This window comes from Phodopus roborovskii, unplaced genomic scaffold (assembly GCF_943737965.1).
Source record: "Phodopus roborovskii unplaced genomic scaffold, PHOROB, whole genome shotgun sequence".
NCBI classification, from domain to species: Eukaryota; Metazoa; Chordata; class Mammalia; order Rodentia; family Cricetidae; genus Phodopus; species Phodopus roborovskii.
The window spans coordinates 2,016,979-2,043,533 of NW_026126578.1; positions in this window are offsets into that span (position 1 = coordinate 2,016,979).

Genomic DNA, 26,555 nt, shown 5'->3' on the forward strand with positions numbered 1-26,555 from the left:
CCTGTACATTAACATAGGAGGTTACCAGTGAACCTCTGGCCTTCTCTACCTCAATTTCTAATCTGTGGGAGATTTACTTATCTTATTCTCTTCATTCAATTCTCAGAGCTACTTGGAGAAGTGGAAGGCATACCTGTCATAGCATATTCTAGAAGAGAAAGTCTTGGCCACCTTTATTGACTTGCCTAAGTGTGGGCATACGGTTTCCACTGAAGACAGCAGCATGCTTCATGGAATTTCTCTCTCTCTCTCTCTCTCTCTCTCTCTCTCTCTCTCTCTCTCTCTCTCTCTCTCTCTCTCCATGTGTCCTATGACTTTTGAGACTTATAGTGAGCGTATTATCCTGTAGGTATCATATAGAAGCTGAAGCAAGGGTGACAGTGACTCATGGACCACAACAAGAAAGGGCTGAACAAGTGCATCTAAAAAGAGCTGGCCTTGGAGCATAGGCTGCAGTTTTAGCTGTCTTCTTGCCTAGTTTCTGAATAGGAAAGTCCTGAGTGGAAAACTGAAGGTTTCAGCTAGTTAAAAAAGACTGTGTGGGGGCTGATTGAAACTAATTCTCTGTTCTGCTCTGTGAGCTAGGGCTTAAAAAATGTATGATGAACCACACTTGCCCAGTGCTGATGTTTTATTCGGTTTCATGTGGTCTTCCTGCTGCCTGCTGTATCACTAGAGGCTCTTTCCAAAGGCATTATGCCAGAAATGATGCAATAGCCAGACAAAGGGGCACAGTTGTTTTGCTATCTATATGTAAACAGCTTCATTGGTAGAGATTTGATTCCCAGCTCTTCCGTACTAAGAGGCCAAAGCTCACAAAGAGGAGAGGGAGGAGTGGAGAAGAGGGAAGAGTAGAGAAGATGGAGGAAGTGAAAAGAACAGGGAGGCAGGCAATATGGGTAGAAAGAGGACAAGGGAGAGGGGTGAGCAGAGAAATGGCAGAGGAAGATGGGTCAGAAGGAGATCAGAGCGGTGGATGGATGTAGGACGAACTTAAGGCTGACTTAAGTAGAAGGTGCCATGTTCAGATTGGGTGGAGGAGCATTGGGTCTTGAGGGATGAGGAGGAGTTTGTCATATTGCTGAAGCTATGGGTTCCTGCTCTATTCCTCTAAATCAAGAGGTAGAGATAGGCTGTAGCACAGGCCATATGGAGGAGGGGGGCAGCGGGAGAAGAGTGAGAGAGAGGGGGAGGTATTTGAGGCCAGCTGGAGAGACGTACAGGTTTCAACACAGGGGTAGGTCTGGATGTGAGCATGTAATGTCTGTGGATTGGATATAAGTCAGGACCCACAGACACCAAGGGCTGGTGAAAGACCAACACTGTCAGATTTTCTGGGTTCCCATTTCCCATCATTCCATCCCATCTTATGTGTGTTCTACTTTTTTATTCTAATGTAAAAATAAACAAAGAAACCATCAACTTTCCCTGAGTGCAGCCACTTCCTGGCATACAGACATTCATTTCTTCCCCAGCCTCAAATTCAAGTGTGCTTGTTGTTATTGCTTAAACAATGCACTAGCTTATTTTAGCTTGTGTTCTTTGCCTTTTCCCCCGCTTTACAGTTTAGGGAATGGATTTCAGTCCTTGAAGTGTGCAGTATAGATTGTGTGTCTGTCTTACTTAGGTTGCCTAGAGACCCACAAAAATAATCACAGTGAGAAATTTCATTCCCTAATCCCTGCCCCCCCCAAAGAGAAAACAGCCAAAGCATTTCATTCTAGATGCCAAGAGGATTATTGTGCCAGGTTGTCTGTGGAACCCTGTCTCTCATAGAAATAAAAGAGTACTTGGTAACCCTCTGGGGTAATTCTGAGGCCCAAAGTCTCAGCTTTCTCCATGTTCTTAGAGACTGTAACATGTTCATAGTAATTCCATATTTAGTATTTCAGTTCTAAATTGTGCATTTTAAGTGTATGAATGTTCACTATATTTTACAGAGAGTTTCAAACTAGAGTAATGAGTAATTGAAAAAGCATTTTGTTTTTTTTTTTTCTACCTTTATAATCACTGAAATAGAACACATACATGAGAAGGGGGCGGGCCATACAGATGAATGAATTATCAGTAATTGGCTCACATAAGTGTCTAAACTCCAGATGAAGGAACAGACCATTGCTAGGAACATGCCAGGACCCTCAGGGGTCACTACCGCCACTTTTCCACCTCCCAAGGAGATGATAAGCACAGGTGAATTTTGTTTTGTTCACTGTTGTATTTGTCAGGCATGTCGGTGTTGAGTGTATTTATTCTCATCAGTGTCTCCTAGTTCACTGATGAGTATATTGTAATTTATTTGTACCAATCATAGTGAATGGCTATTAGGGATGTTTCATGGTTTTGCCAATTATAAAGATGCTGCTGAGAACATTCTTTTTCAAGCAGATGTGGTTTTGTGCATTTAGTCTCATTGTCTTTATGCTATAGTTCTTTAGGGAGGCAGAACTCTGTGTGTGTGTGTGTGTGTGTGTGTGTGTGTGTGTACATGTGCACATGTGATGCATAAGAAATTTACTCATGGAATTATAGAAGTGCAATTTTAAAGTTTGCAAGGCAGGACAGCAGGCTGGAATCCAGGGAAGACTTGAATCCTAAAGATCTCTGCTACAGAATGACCTTTTTGCTCAAGGCCGATTAGCCTTTCTTCTATTAAAACATTTAGTACATCAGGTATTATGGCTTATGCCATTACTTCTAATGATTCAGAGGCAGAAACAAGATGATCTTGAGTTAGATGCTGTCTTGTGACACATAGAAAATTCTAGGCAAACCTGGGACCATTAGTGAGACCAGAGATGGGTATGCAGAGCAGTGAGTAAAGGTAACCCAAAGCTCTTGTACTTACACACACACACACACACACACACACACACACACACACACACACACACACTGGAAAGAAGACAGACAGACAGACAGACAGATGAAAGAAGCCAAGAAACCAACCCACCAAGTGAGGCTCAGTTATGTTAAGGGGTCAGTCAATCTGTTTTGTTTCAAGTTGACCAATGTATATGTTACTCTCATTAAACAAACAAACAAACAAACAAACACACATATGTTCAGAGGAAAACCAGGATAATATTCAACCAACTAGTTGTCCACCATGGTTCTGTGAAGTTGACATTAGTCACAGTAATTTCCTATGTGTTATATGACCTCTTCTGTACTGGTGCTGGGTGGGGGATGGCTGTAGGAGTGCTTTGAAATGCAATATATCGCTAAAAGTTTTGAAATACATTTAGGCCATCAAATGAGAGGGTAATTAATCTTGAAAAAATAGTTTATAACTATTCTCAAGAGAAGTTGTGCCTTAGTTTACCATGAAGAGCTACACAAAGCAGTAGGGTGCATCAGGAGAATAGGGAAATTATTTATTTTTTATTTTTTTATATAATTTTTTCATTTAATTTTATATAACAAAGTCCAATTAAATGAAAACAAACATTTATACACAATATTTGGGAATTTGGGCATCGTTCTTTCCAAACTACTTCCTGCTGATAAGGGGCGCTGTCTTGGGGGATTCGAAGAAGATTCAGATATCCTAGCTGTAGTCTGTAGGGCTGTTTTGTCCAGCTGTTTGGAATGTAGGATCAGCTTGTACTCTGTTTCACGTGGTCTGGTGTGATCAAACCACATTAGTCTGGAAGGAATCCACATCTTTTCATTTTCTGTGGAAACAAAAATAGAAATCCTTTTCCCCAGTAACTTGTTCCTCAACTTAAATTTTGGAGTCAAAGCGTTTTTTTTTTTTTTTAATTTATTATTTTACATGTCGATCCCAGTTCCTTCTCCCTCCCTCCCTCCCTCTCCTCCAGCCCTCCCTCCCTCCTTCCCTCCCTTTCACCCTCTCTGCCCTCTCACATGCACTCTAAACACCCTCCCCTCCCAACCCCCCACCACAATACCATATGTAGGGGAATGCCATCCAGTTGGGGTCATGTAGATCTGACAGGTCCTGTGAAGTAGGGACTAGGGCTTCTCTCCTATCTCTAGAATAAGGCAGTTATCCCTCCATGGGGGATATGTTTTCAAAGTCCTTTTGTGCACCAGGGATACATCCTGGCTCCACTGTCTGAGGTCTCTTAGACTGCTCAGACCTTCTGGCTGAGACCCATATTCAGGGGCGTCCGAGTCAGTCCCCTGCTGGCTTCCCAGCTATCAGTCTAGTGGCCCTTAGCTCCTCCTTGTTCAGGTATGCTGTCTCTATGTACTTCTACCACATGGTCTTGTCCTCTCCATCTGCTTCTGGGTTCTAGTTCGACTCAGTGTTTATGTATGGGTGTTTGCTCCTATTTTCAATAGGCATTAGTTGAGGGCTCCATGGAGAAGTTAGTTGTTGATCTCACTCTCCGGGAAGGGCATTTATGATAGCCTTTCCACGGAAGCTGAGATTGTTAGTTGGGAGCAGTCTTGTAGTTCCCTCGACCTTTCTTTGTGTTCAACTTTATCTTCAAACCAATATTGGCTCCCTCTTTTATGTTCTCTCTCTCTGTCTCTGTCTCTGTCTCTGTCTCTCTCTCTCTCTTTCCTATTTTCCATTCCTAACCAGGCTCAATCCTCCTGGTCGCACATGCCTTCCTCTCCTCCCCCTCATTTTCTCCTATTTCTCTCTCCATTCGCTGTCCTCCCCCACTTTACCTGAGCTCTGGGGGACTTGTCCCTTCCCAGTTCTGTGAGGGACTTTATATGAATCTCTTAGAATACAACTTGTATCCTAGTTCCTCTGCTGATGTGAATTATAGGCTGGTGATCATTTGATCTAGTTCTAAAATCCATATATGAGTGAGTACATACTGTGTGAGAATAGGGAAATTATTAAAAAAAATATTGTAGTCACTTTTTTTCCTTCAGGAAGGAATAGGTGAAGCAGAACAAGAAGGCCCATGATATGTTAGTTTGTATGATTCCAGTGGGTTTTAGGGGCACAGAGATGGTTTCTAGTCATTTGATTCCTAGGCTGAAGGTAAGGAGGGCAGGGGGTATGTCCCAGTGTATAAGAGCTGATAAAGGATATGGCTGGTGTCTGGGATCTAGACTGACAGGTTTGCATTTTCTGAGTATGCTCTTATTTGTTCCCTGTCTGTAGAATTGGTCAGCACTGGGAAGGGAGTCACAACATCATAATACAGAAAAGAAGAGAAGACATGATAACAGTGAATTGATGAGGTTGCAAGGGCTTTGGGCTAGGACTCAGGAGACACAGTGACAATTATGACATTCTATAATAGTTATGCCTACTTCCCCAATGGAGAAACTGAGACAAAGGTTACTAGTGTTAAAAAACAGAACAGAGGCTTAATTCTGTGTCTGACATTCTCAACCTTCATGTTTTCCTTAAGTCTGCTCAATACACTTTATTTTTGCCTTCCAACCCCACAAGGTTATTAGAAGATAATGAGTTTTATATAAGTGAGTTCTCTTGGTGACCAGTGAAGAGCCAGAGAAGGTAAAAGTTTTTATTAGCTTATATAGCAGAAATGCTGCTGTGATCCAATATTGAAATATATAAATTCATTTTATAAGATCTTAGAACCAGGAGAAGTATTTGAGGATCATTTGTTTTCAAATAGATGAGAGATGAAACTTTGTGTCTTCTTGAGAGTAGCCAGGCTGTCCCTGGATAGCTTTGTGCATTATTACTGTGAAGGCCAAAAGTTTAATCAATGGATATTTAAGAACAAAAAACCTTAACCAAATGGGTATATTACCCAGTGACTTTGCTAATAAGTTACTTTTCCATTGTTCTCAGTAATACCCCAATGACTGACTGTTAATAACAAACATTCCAGATATACCTAGTTTACCCCAAAGATGTGGCTCACATGGAGATGAGTTAAATGTATGTTACTCAGACCATCCTGACTGTTGTTGCTAATAACAATCTCACAATTTCGAGTTTTATTTTGTCCCTAGAAAGTGGTACTTGTTGCTGTAGGTAAGCAATAAGTACCATACTTCTCAGCAGCAAATGAACTAGGTGAACTTGGATAGTGACTTGATAATTTATAGTACCCCTTTCCTCACACTTGCAAAACCAGACGATTAGGCTAAATGATGCTTCAAGTTCCTTTTGGCACAAACTGGCTACATTCAATCACGTAGAATTTGGATGGCTAATGTTGATAGAGGTACAAAGCACTCGTAAGTAGCTAGGAACCTGGTTGTCTTTGATGTCCAGTAGTTAATGAAACAGAGGAAGATTTACATGAATAGCTGCACTCATCACTCACTCCCCTGCCAGCTATCTGCTGATTCCACTTCCTTGGTTATCCCCGGTTACTATAAATTAAACCCACTGCATTTTCCCAGGGTATAAGGACCTGTAAATCAGCACTAGGAGAGAGGCTCAGTCAAGAGAGTCTTTCAAGGGATACTGTAACGATTGGAAAAACAACAAATTATTTGGCAACTACTTGTAAATATTACGTTATGCCCTCATGATTGTTTCCTTAGTAATCCAAATCTGTCAATGAAACATAGCTCACATGGCTTGGACATTCCCTTGCCTTCTTGGCCTGCTAGAAATATTCATCGTTTTTCATCCTCTCTACCGAACCTTCCTTTCTGTACATGTCACAATTAAATTAGCAGACCCATTCCCCCAAATTAGATCATTAAACACATCTCCCAAACACATTTTTTTTTAAACAAGAACATACTCTGCATAATACTAGATTGTTCATTAGTGTCTGCTTTAGCACTCCTGGTGTTCCAGTGTGGCTGGTCCTTGAATGGTGGGTGGATGTTTCTTTCAGCCCTGAAGCTTAATCAGGAATGCCCCCATGCTTGCAGATGGTCAGTATTTTTGTTTTAACTATACAGTTAGAAATGTGCAAGTCAGATCAGTGTTAGCCTGACTATCCACAGTGAACAAGAATGACATATTCTGTGCCAACCTTGGCTGGCCTGGTGAACTTGAGGATTCATTGGAGCTCAAGCCATTTTTCCCATTAAAACTGAAGCCCAGGGGCTTAGAATGGCACTGTAGACAGAGAGCCCTTGCTGAGAAGGCTCAAGTTCCCTTGTTTGATCCCCAGTGCTGCCACCCCAAAGCCCCCAAATGAAAGTAAAACTGATGTTGGTGATAACATTTCCACACAATTCTAAAAGCTGCCTTCACCTAATCTAAATAAGGTCATGGAAGAACTGCAACTTCTTTTCTAGAGGCTTCCTAGGTTTACTTACCCAAAGAAAAGAAAAATAGCATGCTCCCTGGTATGCCTTTTCAACCCACAGAGCTTCAGGGGATAATTGCTATGGCCCATGAGCACTCAGCAGCTCTGAAGTCATTTTAATGAGAATGAGCCACCCCTGACAATTATTAGGGTGACAGACATAATCACCTCTCTGTGGGGACAAAGCACAGGATTAGGCAGTCCGTTGGTTTGTTGAAAGTGAACTCTCAGTATAGAAGATAAGTGCTGTTGATTATATATCAGCTGCTTCCAAGCAGCAGCTTCTCAGGATGGCTCAGCTATGCTGAAGATCACATGATGCCAAGAAACCTGTGAAAAGATTTAGTTAGGAGGTATTTCCAAGGAAAACAGAACTCAGGGCATATTTAACCCACTAAGAATGGCTGAAGTTGGGAAATGATGTGAACAACAGACCAATACACACACACACACACACACACACACACACACACACACACACACACACACACGGAATAATTTTCTTTCCTGTGACTTGCTGTATTTGTGATACAGAATTTGAGTTGTTGAGATGATTTTAAATAGAGGGATGTAATGCATCCTGTTTAGAGGAAGAAACTAGAACTATTTATTTATTAATTTTTTATATAGTTATTATTTTTCTTATTTTATGTATTGATCCCAGTTTCCTCTCCCTCCCTCCCTTCCATTGTCCCCAACCCCCCTCCCATCCTCCCACCCATTCCACAGGGAGGGTGATGCATTCCAGGAGGGATCATCAACATCTGTCAAGTCATTTGGAGTAGGGACTAGCCCCCCCATGCCTCTAGGCTAAGGGAAGTATCCCTCCATGGGGAATGTGCTCCCAAAGTCCTTTCCTACACCAGGGATACATCCTGAAATCAGAACTTATGTAAGGTTTCATAGGTAGCTAGAATAGGCTTGAGTTTGGCAGCCATAGAATTTAGATAGAGAGTTTATAGCTGATGTTGAATATGCCTTACACTGGTGCTTTTGGTGCTACTTCTGTTCACAATGAATCCATGAACCTGTGAACACACATCTCTTTGTGATGGTGGTAGTAGGTACCTGGCTACCTGTGTATGCACACTGAAGTATTAGGGAATACACTGGAAGAAGCTGCAGAGAACTTGAAACGTTGATGACTGAGTGCCCAACAGTTCTGTCTGTTCTCCACTGTCTCTGAGAGTGGCCTCATTGACCCAGACCTCAGTAATGACTATGGCGCTATCGTGCTCAACAATGTACTTCAGAAGTGACTTCTCATCTGCATCTCTCTTCCCTACTTGGTTTCAGGTCTGCTTCTGAGGAAACTCAACCTAATTTAAAAGGTAAGGTTGTCATGCAGCAAGGCATCAAATAGCACTGTGTCATAATGTAGCTGTCTCTACTTCCTCTTCTAATATCACAGAAGGTAATATAATAGTGCAACATGATAGCACATTCCTGGTTGCTTCATGGGATACTTGAGGTTAGAGAGACTCTTTCTTCTTAGTCCTCAGCAGAGTGCAAAGTGAAATGCTGAGTGACTTAGACTAATCCTCGGTTGAGTTGCAACCACATGTAAATTTGACCATAGTGTAGTGCATGTTAGGTGATTCTCTTAGGAGACATCTCCCCAAGTGACTTGGGGAAGCTGAAGTAAATGGTAGGGTTGGGAAATGAGGTTTATGTATCAACTCCACAAGTGACTTGGGGGAAGCTGAAGTAAATGGTAGGGTTGGGAGATGAGGTTTATGTATCAACAGTCAGAGTTCCCTGCCGAGTGATGATGCAGTATTGAGTAGGTGGTGATGAAGAAATCTGAGAACAGCATAAAATAGGCCTAGAACAGGTGGTAAATGTATCTGCAGGCAGGGCTTTTCTTAAACATATGTGCTCAAAGTAAAACAGGATGTAAATTGCATATCAGAAAATACTCTGTTTGGTTGCTAATATTTCAGATTCTCATGCTATTTCATCTTCCCCAGAAGAAGAAGAAGAAGAAAAAAAAAAAAAACTGGAAATGTCTTCCCAAAGCCAGGATACCTAGTACCTGATGTACTGTAGAAAAAATAGAGCTAGTCAGTTTACATCTTATAGACCTAAATGACAGAGAATGGTAGTGAAGCTTGGTGGCAGAGTGTGCTGCATGCGTTGTGCCCTGGTTATAAATTCCCAGCAGCTATCCCCAACTCAAGAAAAGACAAGCGCTGGTGTGGCCATCTTTTGTTTTCAAACAGGAGTGTTGTTCTGCTATCTGGAAGTCAATCTGGAAGACTTTTATAGGATTGTTGATTGAAGGTCTATTTTTTTTTAAATCAAGGCATATAGGAATAAAAAATATTAAACACATGCTTTGAAATGTAACAATTCTTATTTTTAAAGCACAACATATGAAGGGCAGAAATCACATTAATATTTTAGCATGGAGTGTGCCTACTGATTAGATTTAAAAATTATAATAGAATGGATCCATTCATGAAATACTTATTAAATATTGCAGTATGTTCCATTTATTATTATAGATTTTGTTATGAAAATGTTATAACATATCTTCTAATCAGGAAGATAAATCCATCTTAAGTTTCTAGTCCCTTATTTGTATAAACCTTGATAGAGTACTCTCCATATAAAACCTCTTTAAAAGCTATAAAAATTTATAATTTTGTATTAAAAAATTTTAAGGTTTATTTATATGGATGAGTGCTTTTCTTGCCTTTATGTATATGTGTGTTTAGTCCCTTAGAAGTCAGAAGAGGGCATCAGATCCCCTGCTACCAGAGTTATGGATAGTTGTAAGCCACTATGTGGGTGCTAGGAACCAAACTCTGGTCCTTTGTAAGAGCAATAATTGTTCAGCCAGTGAGTCATGTACCTAGCCCCCATTTCTTATTTTCTTAAAAAAATTAAGAAGAACTTTTAGTGTAGGGAAGGGGTGGTGAGCCCTGGAAGGAAGACAAATGGATGCATACTGCTAATGCATAATGTAGGCTGTGTGAAACTGTCACACTGAACCCTCTAATTTGTGTAATAAACATGTCAATAAAAATTATAATGATGTATTTTTATTAAAAAATGCTTTGAAGGATACAGAAACACAGAAATTTATGGACACTTGTTTCTTTAATTGCTGTACTCTTAGACAGGGAACAGGGCATGTTTATAGAATTTTGAGTCAGATGTGTCATGTCACTTTGAGCAGTCTATCAGCTTCTCAGCTTCAGTTTCTTCCTGTTTAGAAATGGGATGCTGGTAGCTCCAGGATCTCAGGTATGTTGTCAATATTAAATGTTGACCCAGCACTTGGTATGGTACCTGATATGTGGCAAGGCTTAATAATGGCAGTTATTATGATCTTATTTCCTTGAATGTAAAATAAGGCTTCAGTTACTTACCCTTTGTTCTAGAAAATATGTGTGGAATATCTAATGAGTGCTAAACACTGCTGAGTATATATGCAACACAAATCTTGGCCTGAATGAGCTTCAATTTGGTCAAGGGGAAGACTAGGGACTGGAAAATTTTTGTTAAATGGTCTAATGGTATTTTGGGTTAGTTATCCTAACTTATCTTGTCCATTACAGCAGAAACATAGCTTCATATGATGTATAAATGAATAGACATACTATGTTCTAATAAAGCTTTATTGTACAGAGGGCCAGATTTGCCTCATGCCCATCATTTGGTGATCCTTGTGACAGTAATAGAAATCAATAGCCATTGAGTATTTACCATATATTTCCTTTCTTTTTCAAATTTTTATTTTTATTTTTAGAATTAATTTTTAAATTAATTTTTTAAATTCGCACACAAAGTATTAGGTGTCATTAGGAAAATTTCAAGCAAATTGTGTCTTAGAAGATTGTATTCATCCCCTCCTCTCTCCCATCTCCCTCTCTGGTACCCTCCCTCAGTCTCATTTCTGCTTCCATGTCATGTGTCATTCTCCCTACCTCTTGTTCAGTATCTTTTCCTTGCATGTATCAATTGTAAGCTAGGAATCCCATATGAAAGAAAATGTACCGTATTTGCCTTTCTGAATTTGATTCATGCTACTCAATATAATATTTTCAGAAGCTATACATTTTCCAGTAAATTTCATCTGACTTTTCTTTACCACAGATTAAAATTCTGTTGTGTGTATGTGCCACATTCATTATCCATTCATTTGTTAATGGGCATATATGCTGGTCTCATTTCCTTGATATTATGAATAGAACAACAATAAACATTAAATGTGCAAATATCCATGGGAATGGGCTATGGAGTCCTTTGGGCATATGTCCAAGAGTGGTATAATTGTTGCCATGTGCTTTCTTGCTTGTTTATTTAGCAAACACTTAAATAGCAGTTAACATGAACCAGGAAGTGTCGAAATCACTTCACTTAACTGAATTATTTCACTAGTGCTGCCCACATTGTACAAAATGGAAGTGGTACTTGCATTACTTTCATCTTACAGAAGAAGCAAAGTCACTGAGAGGTTGAATAAGACAGATAGGGCCAAGATCTCAAACAAAACTGTGATTCCTAAGTCAGGGCTAACCACTGTCACCCACATACAGTCAGGTACAAACTATGATAAGTGAGTTAGAGGTAACAACAGAGTTTGTTGCCCAGGTTGCTGTAGTCTGCAAAGATGTGTAAGCAAATTGTGACAGGTAATGTACGTCTTGGTGTTTTCCTTTCTCTCTGAAAGAGCCACTGTTCAGCAGTCTATGGATGATCTGTCTGTAAGCTTTGGGGAAGGGAGATGAGATAATTCTTTGAGGCCACTTGCAATCAACCTGCCCTTATATTTCTTTGAACTTGAGTAATTTAAACATTGGTCCTTATATAAGGTATGGTAAGTCCTTCAAATGCATGAGGCTATTGTGTCTATAGAAAAAGCCTTTGGAGAGAGCTTTCATGTCCAGAGGTCTGATGGAGAACCAGAGCTTAGAAAGAGTAGAGAGGCTAACCTATATCCCATAGTAGAAAGTGGTTGAATCAGGATTTGAACTTGGCTTCTGTAATTCTAATGTCTGTATTCTTGACTGTGTGGTCCAGGATTAGGGTGCGCACACCATCCCTCAGTGTGCAGTAGCTAGAGAATAAGTGGGAAGACTCATTATTCTGGACACACTTGATAAAGAACATGGCTTGGCTTTACTCAGACACTGCCAATAAAACAGAACAGATTTAAGAAAACAGTAGTGTGCATATCTTGGTCATTAAGGCTTCTGAAAAATAATGATGACCGAGAGGTATCATTACTTGGAACATCAACTTAGTGTCTCTTTCAAAACAGTGATAATTTTTATGCTTTGCCATAATTGATCACTTAAGCAGCTTGAAATGACAACAGGCCACAGTGCCCCTGTGCTTGTGGGCATTGTGCTTGGTGGCTAAACTTGCTCTTGAGACAATATGTGCTTCTGTGCCGAAAACTTTCCATTAACTCTTCTATGTTTTGATAAATTGTGGCCCTATTTGTTTTTCTGGTGGAGAGTGGCCACATACACACAGTCAACAAGAACCAGTTCATCAGGTTGCATTTACAGAAACATGCATGTAAAATAACAATTCAAGAAACAGAGGCTATCAACTTAAGAGTGGGGGGAAGGAGTCATAAGGAGGGAACTTACTTGGAAGGGGCTAGAGGGAGAAAAACAAGAGGGGAAGTAATATAATTCTTTGTCAATTAAAAATGGCCACTTACGCACTTATCCTGGGCGGGGTAGAGGAAGCACAGGAAATGCACAGCAGGAGTGGGGTCTGGGTGGGTTTCAGAAACAACGGGGAGGACTCTTGAGGGTTTAGCTGTGACATCAAAAATAAAATGTCTTAGTTCAGGTTTCTAATGCTGTGGTAAAACACTATAACTAAAAGCAACTTGGAGAGGAAAGGGTTTATTTTAGCTTAAGTTTCCACATCATAGTCCACTATCCAGGGAAATCAGGGTTGATGGGAGATGAGATTCTGTAAATATGTTTCTCATACTGGTTTAATGAATAAAGCACTTTTGGCCAATGGGAAAGCAAGAGAGGAAGGACTAGGAGAGAAGGAGGAGAGAGGAAGTAGGAAGGAGTCAAGATGGAGAGACTGGGGAGACCAGACGCTGGCCCCTTTCCTCGGTAAGAAGACTATGTGGAAATATTAGATTAACAGAAATGGGCTAATAATTAAGACAGAGCTAGCCGATAAGAAACAAGTAACTGGCCAACAGAATTATATCAAATACAGAGTCTCAGTGTGTTCTTTGGGGCTGGCGCGGCATCGGGACAAGACCAGCGATGGGAGGAAAAACCTTACTCCTTACACAAGACAGACTGGAAGCATTAATTGATGCATAGGCCACGTGGGAGTGTTGCTTGCTTTCCAAGGCTTGCTCAGCCTGATTTCTTACAGTATTCAGAACCCCTGTCCAGTGTAGTACCACCCACAATGGTTTGGGCTGTCGCACATCAATCACTAAGTAAGAAAACACCACAGGCTTGCCTGCAACCCAGTCTGGTGAGAGCTTCTTTCTAAATGACATCAACTTGTGGTAAGTTGACATAGAACTAGCTAGCACAAAAGTTTGTACTGAAGCCCCGACTTCAGGTGCCCAAGGATCAAACATTGTTTGGAAACAAGATTTTTTGTGGCTGTTACAAAGATAGATGTTTAGAAGATACCATATTGGGAGTTAGGCAGAGCTTTACTTTAATATGAATGGATGTTTTTATTAGAAGAGGAATGAGGTTCCCAGAGGGAAAGATAGCCAAGTGATGGTAACTGAGGAGCCAGGGCAGCTACAATCCAAGGATTGATGGCTCCTAAGGGGACTTAGGAAGTCAAGTTAGTATTCTCTGCATTCCAGACACCTTGGTCTCAGATTGTTAGCATCCAGAATAGAGAGATAGCAGGTCTAAGCCACCTTGTCTGTGATAGTTCATGACAGTAACCTAACCAAATCCTACTTTTATATGATTTCCGTGAAGAAAGCAGCACGTCTGAGGGACTGAAAATATTAGTTCACTAGTCTTTACTCACTCCTTTGTTTCCCATTCAGATAGAAGGCAATTTTATGTGGCAGTTAACAGCAAAGCTTAGGAACCAGACAAACACATATGTGGCTTTTAGATGATACTTCTAAATTAGTTGATTTTTGACCATACTAAGCTTTATTATTTATTAATTACAATAGTTCTGTAAGGGCCCAAGAATTGCTGAAGGAAGACCCCAGACTCAGAATTATGCAAAAACAAAGAGCATTTTATTCTGCAGGAAAAGCCAGCATGCAGAGCTCAATCATCCACACAAAATAGGGATGATGACCAGGGACAAAGGCATGCAGGCCCTTTTAAAGGGGACTTGGGGGAATTCTAAGTATTTCTGTCCTAATTGGGCAGTTTGGCAGCAGTTATATCCAGTGCATGTTGATTGGAGGGGGTTAGTGGCAGTCTCATCCATTCTGGGTTTTCCAGTATTGTATGGTCAGTAACAGCTGCATCCTATAAGATTGGGTCTCTCTGCCTTGTAAGACTAAGTTCAAAACTGTTTAGCTGATTGACTAAACTTTGCTGGAGGATTTCCCTGGACTCAGGTGTAGGTCATTATTTACAATGGGGGACTGCTCTGTGTCTAAAGTGGAGACACGTTCTGTCCCTTTCAGTTCTGCATTCTGTGCCTTAAGCTAATCCTGATGCCTCCGTTTTACAGGCAACGAACCTGCCTGAAGCATAGTAAAGACAAAATGGCAGCCCACAGAATGGGAAAATATCTTCACCAACCCCACATCTGACAGAGGGATGATCTCCAAAATATACAAAGAACTCAAAAAAGTAGTCAACAAACACCAAATAATCATTAAAATGTGGAGTACAGACCTGAATAGATAATTCTCAATAGAGGAATCCAAAATGGCTGAAAGACACTTAAGAAAGTGCTCAACATCCTTAGTAATCAGGGGAATGCAAATCAAGGCAACTCTGAGGTATCATCCTACTCCTATGAAAATGGCTAAATTCTAAACACAAATGACAGCTTATGCTGGAGAGGATATGGAGAAAGGGGAACACTCCTCCACTGCTGGTGGGAGTGCAAACTTGTTCAGACACTTTGGAAATCAGTATGGTGGTTCCTCAGGAAAATGGGAATCAGTCTACCACAGGACCCAGTAATTCCACTCTTAGGCATATAACCAAAAAATACACATTCATACAACAAGGACAGCTGTTCAACTATGTTCATAGTAGGATTATTTGTAATAGCTATGTTCATAGTAGGATTATTTGTAATAGCCAGAACTTGGAAACAACATAAATGTCCCTCAACTTAACATGCATGGAGAAAATGTGGTACATATACACAATGGAGTACTACAAAAAGAATCAATGGAATCTTGGAATCTTGAATTTCGCAGGCAAGTGGATGGATCTAGTAGAAACTGATGGCAGATATCATTCTGTAAGTATGTTTCTCTTATTTGTTAATGAATAAAGCACTGTTGGCCAATAAGAAAGCAGGATAGGTGGGACTAGGAGACAAGGAGGATTCCGGAAGTAGTAGGGAGGAGTTTCAAGATGTAGGACCAACAGGGAGAACCCAGGGCCCTCTCTCCGGTAAGATAAGACCACAAGGAAATACTTAGATTAATAGAAATGGGTTAATATTTAACACAGAGATAGCCAATAAGAAATGCTAGTAACAGGCAAACAGCTTTATACTGAATACAGCCCAGGCCAGCCGGAAAACTACTCTGCAGAGTAGGATTCCATTTTCCTGAGGAACCACCATACTGATCTCCAAAATGCATGTACAAGTTTGCATTCCCACCAGCAGTGGAGGAGTGTTCCCCTTTCTCCACATCCTCTCTAACATAAGTTGTCATTGGTGTTTCTTATTTTAGCCATTCTGGCAGGAGTAAGATGGTATCTCAAAGTTGTTTTGATTTGCATTTCCCTGATAGCTAAAGATGTTGAGCTCTTTCTTAAGTGTCTTTCAGCCTTTTTGATCTCCTGTATAGAGAATTCTCTCTTCAGTTCTGTACCCCATTTTTAAATAGGGTTATTTGGTGTTTTGTTGACTAGTTTCTTGAGTTCTTTGTATATTTTGGAGATCAGCCCTCTGTCAGATGTAGGATTGGTGAAAATCTTTCCCCAGTCTGTGGGCTGCCATTTGGTCTTGTCCACTGTGTCCTTTGCTTTACAGAAGCATCTAAGTTTGAGGTGGTCCCATTTTTCAATTGTTGATCTCAATGTCTGTACTACTGGAGTTATGTTCTTCTATACCAAATTGTTCAAGGGTACCTCCCACTTTCTCTTCTAAGAGGTTCAATGTGGCTGGATTTATGTTCAGGTCTTTGATCCATTTGGACTTCAATTTTGTGCATGGTGATAGACATGGGTCTATCTACAGTCTTCTACACACCCTCATCCAATTGTGCCAGCACCATTTGTGCTGTCCTTGCACTATTGTATAATTTTAGCTGTTTTGTCGAAAATCAGGTGATCGTAGGTGTGTGGATTAATATCAGGATTTTTGATTTAATTCCATTGGTCTACTTGTCTATTTTTGTGCCAATATCAGGCTGTTTTCAGGACTATAGCTCTGTAGTAGATTAAAGTCAGAGATGGTGATGCCTCCTGAAGTTCTTTTATTGTACAGGGTTGTTTTGGCGATCCTGGGTCTTTTGTTTTTCCATATAAAGTTATTATCCTTTCAAGGTCAGTGAAGAATTGGGCTGGGATTTTAATGGGGATTGCATTGAATCTGTAGATTGCTTTTGGCAAGATTGACATTTTTACTATGTTTATCCTACCTATCCAAGAGCATGGGAGATCTTTCCATTTTCTGGTATCTTCTTTAATTTCTTTCTTTAGAGCCACAAAGTTCTTATTATATAGGTCTTTTACTTGTTTGGTAAGTGTTACACCAAGATACTTTATGTTGTTTGTGGCTATTGTAAAGGGTGATGTTTTCCTGATTTCTTTCTCAGCCCCTTTGTCGTCTGAATACAGTAGGGCTACTGATTTTTTGAGTTTATCTTGTATCCTGCTGAATGTGTTCTGGTAAAGTGGGATTATCTATTGCCTATGTCTTTGTGAGCATTGTTAATTTCCTTGGGTTGGAGTGTTCCTTCCAGAACTTTCTTTAGGGCTGGATTTGTAGATATGTATTGTGAAAATCTGGCTTTTTCATTAAATATATTGTTTTCTTTGTCTATAGTGACTGAGACTTTTTCTGGGTATAGTAGCCTGGGCTGGCATCCATGGACTTTTAGTACTTGTAGAACATCTATCCAGGACCTTCTGGCCTTGAGAGTTTCCATGGAGAAGTCAGATGTAATTTTGATTGGTCTGCCTTTATATGTTACCTGTCCTTTTTCCCTCGCTGCTCTTAATATTCTTTCTTTATTCTGTATGTCAGGTGTTTTGATTATTATATGTCGAGGGGTCTTTTTTCTTTGGTCCAGCCTATTTGGTGTTCGGTATGCTTCTTGAACTTTCATGGGCATGTTCTTCTTCAGATTGGGAAAGTTTTCCTCAATTATTTTGTTGAATATATTTTCTGCACCTTTGAGCTGGGCTTCTTTTTTGGTTGGTGAATCTATTTCTTCTAGTTTATCTTCTATGACTGAAATTCTCTCTTCCATCCCTTGTATTCTGTTGGTTATGCTTGCGTCTGTAGTTTCCCATCGTTTGCCCAGTCTTTCTATTTCCAGCATTCCTTCAGTTTGTGTTTTCTTTATTGTCTCTATTTCAGTTTTCAAGTCTTGAACCCTTTCCTTCACCTGTTTGTTTTTTTCTTGGCTTTCTGTAGTTTCTTTAAGAATGTTGTTCATTTTCTTTTACTTGTTTTTTCTTCCATTTCTTTAATGGCTTTTCTCACATCGTCTTTGAGGGTCTCTATCATTTTCATGATGATAATTTTTAAGTTGTTCTCTTCTGCTTCAGGTCTAGTTGGTGTAGAGTCCCTAGATTCTGGTGGTGTTATGCTTGTCTTTCTATTGTTAGGTGTTTTCTTGTATTGCTGTCTTCCCTTCGTTTCTTCCAGAAGGTGTAGGTGGGGCCTCTCTTTCTCTATATGGAACTCCTCAGATGGGCTTAGGTGGGTCATAGGTTCAATGTCTGTACCTCTGGGTGGTTCAAGGTCTTTAGGATGATTCTTCTCAGGCTGGGGCCCGGTGATGGGGATCAAAGTTCAGGCTCCAGCAGAAGACTGTCTATGGGGGTCAAAGATCCTGAAGGCTGGGACTCAGGATGTTCCACGCACTGATAGGTGGATCTAGCCTGGGCCTGGCACTCTCCAGCTGAGAGAAGCCCAGTGACAGAGGTCAAGGGTCCAGTCTGCAGGGGCTCAGGATGGCCCCAAGGGGATAGGCAGATCTCTGGGAGGGGCCCAGAACTCCAGTAGAGAAACTCTAGCAGAGGCCTGGCAATGGGGGTCAAATACTAGGCAGAGATTCAGGATGTTTCCATGCTGATAGAGGGATCTAGTGGGGCGATCTCTGTAATTTCAAAGTAAACCTGGTGTATGGAGTAAATTCTAGGGCAGCCAAAGTTACACAGAGAAACCCTGTCTCAAAACATACAAAAATAAAAGAAAAATAAAAAATAAAAAAATAAAGTAATAAAAAGGCCACATCAAGATGGAAAGCATAGAGAGACTTTGAATATTATATGGCATTGTATTGTCTTTGTATTGTTTAACTTCTGAGGAAATAGCAACAATTGTTAAAAGAAATGCTGCTAGATTATTTTAATTTATATATTTTAAAAATCCTTTTACCTCCAAATTTAAGTCTAAGGACAAGTTACTGGGGAGCAGAAAGTGGATGGGATGGGGGTTGGGGAGGGTGAGGGAACTGGGATTGACATGTAAAACAAACTTGTTTCAAATTTAAATTAAAAATTATTTTAAAAAAGATAAAAACAATTACCAATTTTTTAACCACTAAATGATTTTAAAGGCCAATCATAATTCCCTACTGTGCAATTATGTATATGTATGTATATATATAAAATCTTAACATGATAAATTATACAAATGGGGAGCAGATTAGTGACAGCCAGAAATTCAGGGTGAACAATGAAGTACAACTAAGAAAGTATAACCCAAAGACTCTTCTTGTGGAAGAGTACTGTGTCAATTATGGTTGTGATTATAAGAATCTAAATATATGACAGAATTGCACAAACTTTTATCCACATAGACACTCCCATACACAAATGAGTAATATGGAAAAATTAGACCAAGGTAGATGCATTCTGTACATTGTACCATTGTCATGGTCTTGGTTTGAAATTGTACTGGTTGTGCAAAATGCTCCCTATCAGAGGAAACACCAGTTCTCCAAAGCCAGAGACCTTAAAGGGGGGGGGTCATACCTTGGAGATAGGTAAGAACTAGGAGAGGAAAGAGGAGGCTTTCCCACCATTGGAAGCACACATTCCCTGAGCCCCATCTATTTCGCTCTTTCTTCCCAAATAGATAAGGCAAAAAGAGGCAAAGTAGCAAAGACTAGGCAGAACCATGTAGCTACCATGCACCTAGAAGGATGAAAACACATCTGGAGAGCATGTTTCTAGTTGCCTATCACTTACAAGAAAATGGGATCATTCTCAATAAAGAAAACAGTGGAAACATTAATAAAACCCTTTAAGCCTTATCCAGCATCATTAACCCAGAATGCTTGGAACCAAAAGTGGTTATTTGTTTGTTTGGTTGTCTTTTGTTCGTTCATTTGTTTTTATTTTGTCTATGTTCACATTTGTGAACATCTAGGTATGCATAATAATATGCTTGAGGCTAGGACTAAGTCTAAACCCAGAATTTATTTATGTCTAATATGTAACTCAAGCACACAGCCTGAATGAGTTTTACATATCATTCTTTTTTGTTCATGTAGATTTTATTTTTTATTTTTTCTTATTTTACATATTGATCCCAGTTCTCTCTCCCTCTCACCCTCCCAAGACCCCCCCCCCACTCCCCTCCCATCCCATTCCCTACCCACTTCCCAGGAAGGGTAAGGCCTTCCAGAAGTGATCATCAAAATCTGTCATTTGGGGTAGGGCTTAGACCCTCCCTCCCATCTCTAGGTTAAGGGAGTATCCCTCCATGGGGAATGTGCTTCTGAAGTCCTTTCATGTAACAGGGACACATTCTGGTTCCACTGTCAGAGGTCTGATGGACTTTCCAGGCTTTCTAACTGAGACCCACATTCAGGGGGTCTGGGTCGGTCCTATGCTGGTTTCACAGCTATCAGTCTGGGATCCATGAGCTCCCCCTTGTTCAGGTCAGCTGTCTCTATGGGTTTCTTATACCTGGTCTTGACCCCTTTGCTCATCACTTCTCCCTGTCTGCAACTGGATTCCAGGAGTTCAGCTCAGTGTTTAGCTGTGGTTCTTTGCTTCTGCTTTCATCAGCTACTGGATGAAGGCTCTATGATGGTATATAAGGTAGTTATCAATCTCATTGCCAGGGAAGGGTATTTAAGGTAGCCTCTCTACTATTGCTTAGATTGTTAGTTGGGGTCATCCTTGTATCTCTGGACATTTCTCTAGAGTCAGTTTTCTCTTCAAACCTATAATGGCTATTATGGTATCTCTCTCTTGTTTTTTTTTTTTTTTTTTTTTTTTTTTTTTCTCGTCTATTCATCCCCTGACTCAATCTTCCTGGTCCCTCACATTCTCATTTCCCATCCTCTTCTCTCCTTCTGTTTCTCCTAACTCCTTCTCCACTCAGTGCTCCAACCCCCGCTACCAATATGCTCAGAAGATCTTGTCCCTTTTTCCTTCTGTCGGGGACCATGTAGGTCTCTCTTAGGTCCTCCTTGTTTCCTAGTTTCTCTCGTGGTGAGAATTATAGGCTGGTGATTCTTTGGTCTATGTCTTAAAATTCATATATGAGTGAGTACATAGTATGTTCCTCTTTTTGTGACTGGGTTATCTCACTCATGATGGTTCCTTCTAGTTCCATCCATTTGCCTGTGAATGTCAAGATTCCATTTTTTTTTCCTCCACTGAGTAGTACTCCATTGTGTAAATGTACCACATCTTCTTTATCCATTCTTCAGTTGAGGGGCATCTAGGTTGTTTCCAGGTTCTAGCTATTACAAATAATGCTGCTATGAACATAGTTGAACATGTCTTTGTTGCATGGATGTGCATCTTTTGGGTATATACCTTTAGAGATTGCTGGATCCTGTGGTAGACTGATTCCCATTTTCCTGAGGAACCACTATACTGATTTCCAAAATGCATGTACAAGTTTGCACTCCCACCAGCAGTGGAGGAGTGTTCTCCTCTCTCCACATCCTCTCCAGCATAAACTGTCATTGGTGTTTCTGATTTTAGCCATTCTGACAGTAGTAAGATAATATATCAGAGTTGCCTTGATTTGCATTTCCTTGATGGCTAAGGATGTTGAGCACTTTCTTAAGTGTCTCTCAGCCATTTTAGATTCTTATATTGAGAATTCTCTATTTAGTTCTACACCCTTCTTTTTAATTGTATTATTTGGTGTTTTGGCGACTAGCTTCTTGAGTTTTTTTTTTGTATATTTTAGAGATCAGCTCCCTGTCAGATGTGGGGTTGGTGAAGATCTTTTCCCACTCTGTGGGCTACCATTTTGTTTTGTTGGCTGTGTCCTTTGCCTTAACAAAATGTCTCAGTTTCAGGAGGTTCCATTTATTAATTGTCGATCTCAGTGTCTGCACTACTGGTTACACAGCATTCTTAATACTCCTATGGTCTGACTGAGACAAATCACATGAGGTCAAAGGTAGAATTTCTATTGACATCATCATGTCAGTGCTCAAAGAGTTCTGATTTTAAAGCCTTTCAGATTTTTAATTCTCAGATGCTGAACTGATTTAATCTCTATTTTCTCTTATAATCTCCAATTTCTGTTTTGCTAATTACATTGGAAAATCATACCTTTCCTTACCAACTTGCCTCTATTGCTATATTGAGAGCTTTAAACTTAGCAGACATGACCAAATGGTTACAGATTTACTGTAGTTATTGTTGGGTAACACTATTCCTGGCCAGATATCAACAAACACCTACACATCCCAGATAGGGGATCCATGACAGATCAAAGTAAAGACACCACCAAAATCCAATTTGCTGAACTAATGAGTTATTGAGTTCAATGACGTCACTCCCAGGAACAAAAATATTTAGACAGATGCATTATCAAAGCTCACACCAGCATGGGTGACAGCTCACAAAAACTGGAATACACTGAACAACCTGCAGGCAGCTCAACAGGTTGCAGTGTCCTTTCCAAGTAGTTCAATTGGTCTAGACCACTTCCAGGTAGTTTTCCTGGTCTGAGAATCTTCTAGGAAACTTGGCTTTTCTGAGTATCTCTTGGCAGTCCTTATAATTTATAAATGCTAGGAGAGGGAAGGGCCTGGTAAATGTGTTCAGTTTTAGGAACTTCCTCTAGGTGTTGAATTGTTTACTTCCCTGAGCATTAGGAACTTCCTTGCAGGCTGGATTGTTTTACCTCCCTTTATAACATTCTTTGTCTTAAGCTTCCCTCCAAAATGAACTGTTATGTCTCCAAGGAAATTGTTACCCAACACTTATGTGAATAAATTCATTGCTACAGCATTTATCATTATCAGCCTTACTGGATTACACAGTTCACATATCCAGAAGCCATACCTACTTCCTAATACCTTTATCATTCAGAACATTTCACTGCTTCAGGATTATGGAAATCACACCAAGACAGATTTTAGTCTCCAATTTCTAGGTATCAGCCTATTCATTGCTAAGCAGGTGTATGAAAGCATGACTTGATTTTTAATATTTTACATAATTGAACTTGGTATGGCTCTGCCTTTGCTCTGTTCTTTATGCTGTTGTTTAGAAAGATCCTTAATCCCATCACCTATCCTTCTGAATCTGAAATTAATGGAAAGTATTATGTGATGCCTTTATCCTATTACTCCAATTCTAGGTAGATTAGGGGCTCAATGCACCCTTAGAAAAGACTGTGTAGGGGCTTAACAGATGACTCAGCAGTTAAGAACACTTCTTGCTCTTGCAGAGGACCCCAGTTTAGTTCTCAACACTCATGAAGGGTAGCTTACAACCACGTGTAATTCTAGCTCAAGGAGATCTGATGCCCTTTTATGAATTCTGTAGGTGCATGCATTCATGTGCATTTACATGCATGCATACAGTGATATATACACACATACATACATACACACAACTCAAAATACATCTTTCTTAAAAATAAACTGCATAGCTCCTCATTAGGAAGTATATTCTTTCAAAAGTAGCAACTTTATAAATATCTACTGATATAGTCTTGCTTTTGTTCGGTTTTATTGGGATTTTTTTTAAAATTTAAATTTGAAACAAGCTTGTTGTACATGTCAATCCCAGTTCCCTCACTTTCTCCTCCTCCTCTGTCCTCCCCAACCTAATGCCTCCCCTGTTTTGTTCCCCAGAGAGGGTGAAGCCTTCCACTGGAAATCTTCAAAGTCTGTCATATCATTGGAGCAGGGCCTAGGTGCTCCCACCCCTGTGTCTAGGCTGAGAGAGTATCCATCTATGTAGAATGGGCTTCCAAAGTCCATTCGTGTTTTAGGGATAAATACTGATCCACTACCAGAGGCCACGTAGACTGCCCAGTTCTCCTAACTAACACCCACATTCAGGGGGTCTGGGTCATCCTATGCTGGTTTCCCAGCTATCAGACTGTGGTCCATGAGCTCCCCCTTGTTCAGGTCAACTGTTTATGTGGGTTTCTCCAGCCTGGCCTTAACCCCTTTGCTCATCACTTCTCCCTGTCTGCATCTGGATTCCAGGAGTCCAGCTCAGTGTTTAGCTGTGGGTGTCTGCTTCTGCTTCCATCAGCTACTGGATGAAGGCTCTAGGATGGTATATAAGGTAGCCTCTCCACTATTGCTTACATTGTTAGTTGGGGTCATCCTTGTAGATCTCTGGACATTTCGCTAGTGCCAGATTTCTCTTTAAACTTATAATGGTTCCCTCTATTACTATATCTTTTTTTCTTGCTCTCCTCTTAAAGCTGGTAAATATTATATTAGAAATTTTGGATCCCAAAGTGCCAACACCCCACTTTGGCCCAAGTTTAAATGTTTTCTAGGTTGCTCCCAAGTTAAAAATGATAACAAGAGAAAGCAGGAGCAGGGGAGATGGCTCAACTGGTAAAGTGCTTGTTACACTTGGAATTGGATCCCCAGCTCCTAGGTAATTAGCTCAGGGTGGTGGCATGTCTGTAATCCTAGCTCCGAGGAGGCAGAGACAGGGGGATGCCTAAGACTTGATAGCCTGATAATCTTGCCGAATTGATGGTTCCCAGATTCAGGCAGAGACCCTATCTCAAAAATCTAAGTTTGAGAATAATAGAGGAAGATACTAGACTTAAACTTCTTATCTTAATGTGCATCTGCACACAAACACGTACAACGTATTCAACACACACACACACACACACACACACACACACACAGACCACTACCACCACCATCACCAAAATAACTCAAGAGATTTTATTTTATTTCTTTCAATGCTGTCTTGTTTCCTACAAATATTTTTCATCTAGTCAAACATTTTCTCTCTGTCAAGACAAACATTTTCAGTGTTGCTATTAAGGAAGCTTTGTAGAGGCTGTGGTGATGTTTTAATCTAATCAGCCCCAGAAACACAGCATTACCCTTTCTCACAGTGGTAGCTTGGGAACCTTAATTGAAGCCTTCTGCAGATTAGATGCTTTTGTGTTTCCACCTACCACAGTCACAGCTGTATTGTTTGGTATGTCTATGGACAAAGGTTAATCTTCTGTGACTTCATCTGTCATAGGTAGGGGGGAAAAATGAAAAGATATATGCTGGTGTGTCCTCTTTTTAAACATATACCAAGGAAAGTTTTTATTCTGTAAGAGTCTGAGGCAGAATGGAAAGGCTTGCTTTACAAAAAAAAAAAAAAAAAAAATAAACTGGTTACCTGCCTCATTCCTATTCCTGAGCAGCTGAGGCAATGAGCTAATCACACACCACCTTCAGGCTTTCCCAATGAAAGGAAAGATTTGCACCTCCTTGAGGGCTAGCTTTCATTGTGCCAGAATGTACTGTCATGATCCCATGAAGTAAACCTACCAATAGTACAACCCAACTATGATGCCCGTGAACCATAACAGAGACCAGCATGGCAAGGTCCCAACAGTGTGGTACAGTAGTGGCACCTACATGTTGCTGGTAATCAGCAGCAACTTGATTTAGTTGGACTTGATTGAGTTCTACTCAACAAGAGGGAAAATCACTCAACTTCCCTTGTTATTGAGGTCATGGACCTTAGATGGGAATTTTCTACCTCCACTTTATTAAACCAGGAAATGTCCTAATTGCATTCTAAATATTTCTTTTTATTTTTCTTATTTTACATTTCGATCCAGTTTCCCCTCCCTTCCTCCCTCCTTTCCTCTCTCCCACCCTCCCGTGCCCCCTCCCATGCCACCCCCCAACTCCACAGGGAGGGTGATGCCTTCCAGGAGGGGGTCAACAAAATCTGTCAAGTCATTTGGAGTAGGGACTAGGCCCTCCCTCCTGCCTCTAGGTTAAGGGAGTATCCCTCCATGGGGGAATGTGCTCCCAAAATCCTTTTGCGCACCAGGGATACATCCTGGTTTCACTGTCAGAGGTCCCTTAGATTGCTCGGGCCTTCTAGCTGAGACCCATGTTCAGGGGGTCTGAGTCAGTTCCATGCTGGATTCCCAGCCATCAGCCTGGGGACCTATTAGCTCCTCTTTGTTCAGGTCAGCTGTCTCTGTGGGTTTCTGTAGCCTGGTCTTGTCCTCTCTTTGCATCTGGATTCCAGCTTGGCTCAGTGTTTAGCTGTGGGCATCTGCTTCTCTTTCCATCAGCTACTAGATGAGGGCTCTATGATGGTGGATAAGTTAGTCATCAATCTCATTATCAGGGAAGGACATTTATGGTAGTCTTTCTTCTGTTGCTCAAATTGTTAGTTTGGGTCAGTCTTGTAGGTCTATGGACATTTCTCTAGATTCAGTTTTCTCTTCAAACCTATAATGGCACCCTCTTTTATGGTCTCTCTCTCTCTCTCTCTCTCTCTCTCTCTCCTCTCTTTTGCATTCTAAATATTTCACTTTAAACTAAGAGACAAATGTAGCTCATATCCTTACCAAAGAAGCTTTTATTTGCTACTGCTAGAGACGGTTACAGAGACCAACAATTGTTCAAAATACAGAGAACAATGGACTGTGGGGTGCCCAGCCTCTGTGGTTGTATTTACAATACAATCCTAGACCTAAAGCATAGGGAACATTCCTGGACAGGGGCAGACTGATTATAAAAGCCAGAGGTTCAGGAAATCTATGGGTCCTAGAAATGAGAGGAAAATTTCACTCATGATA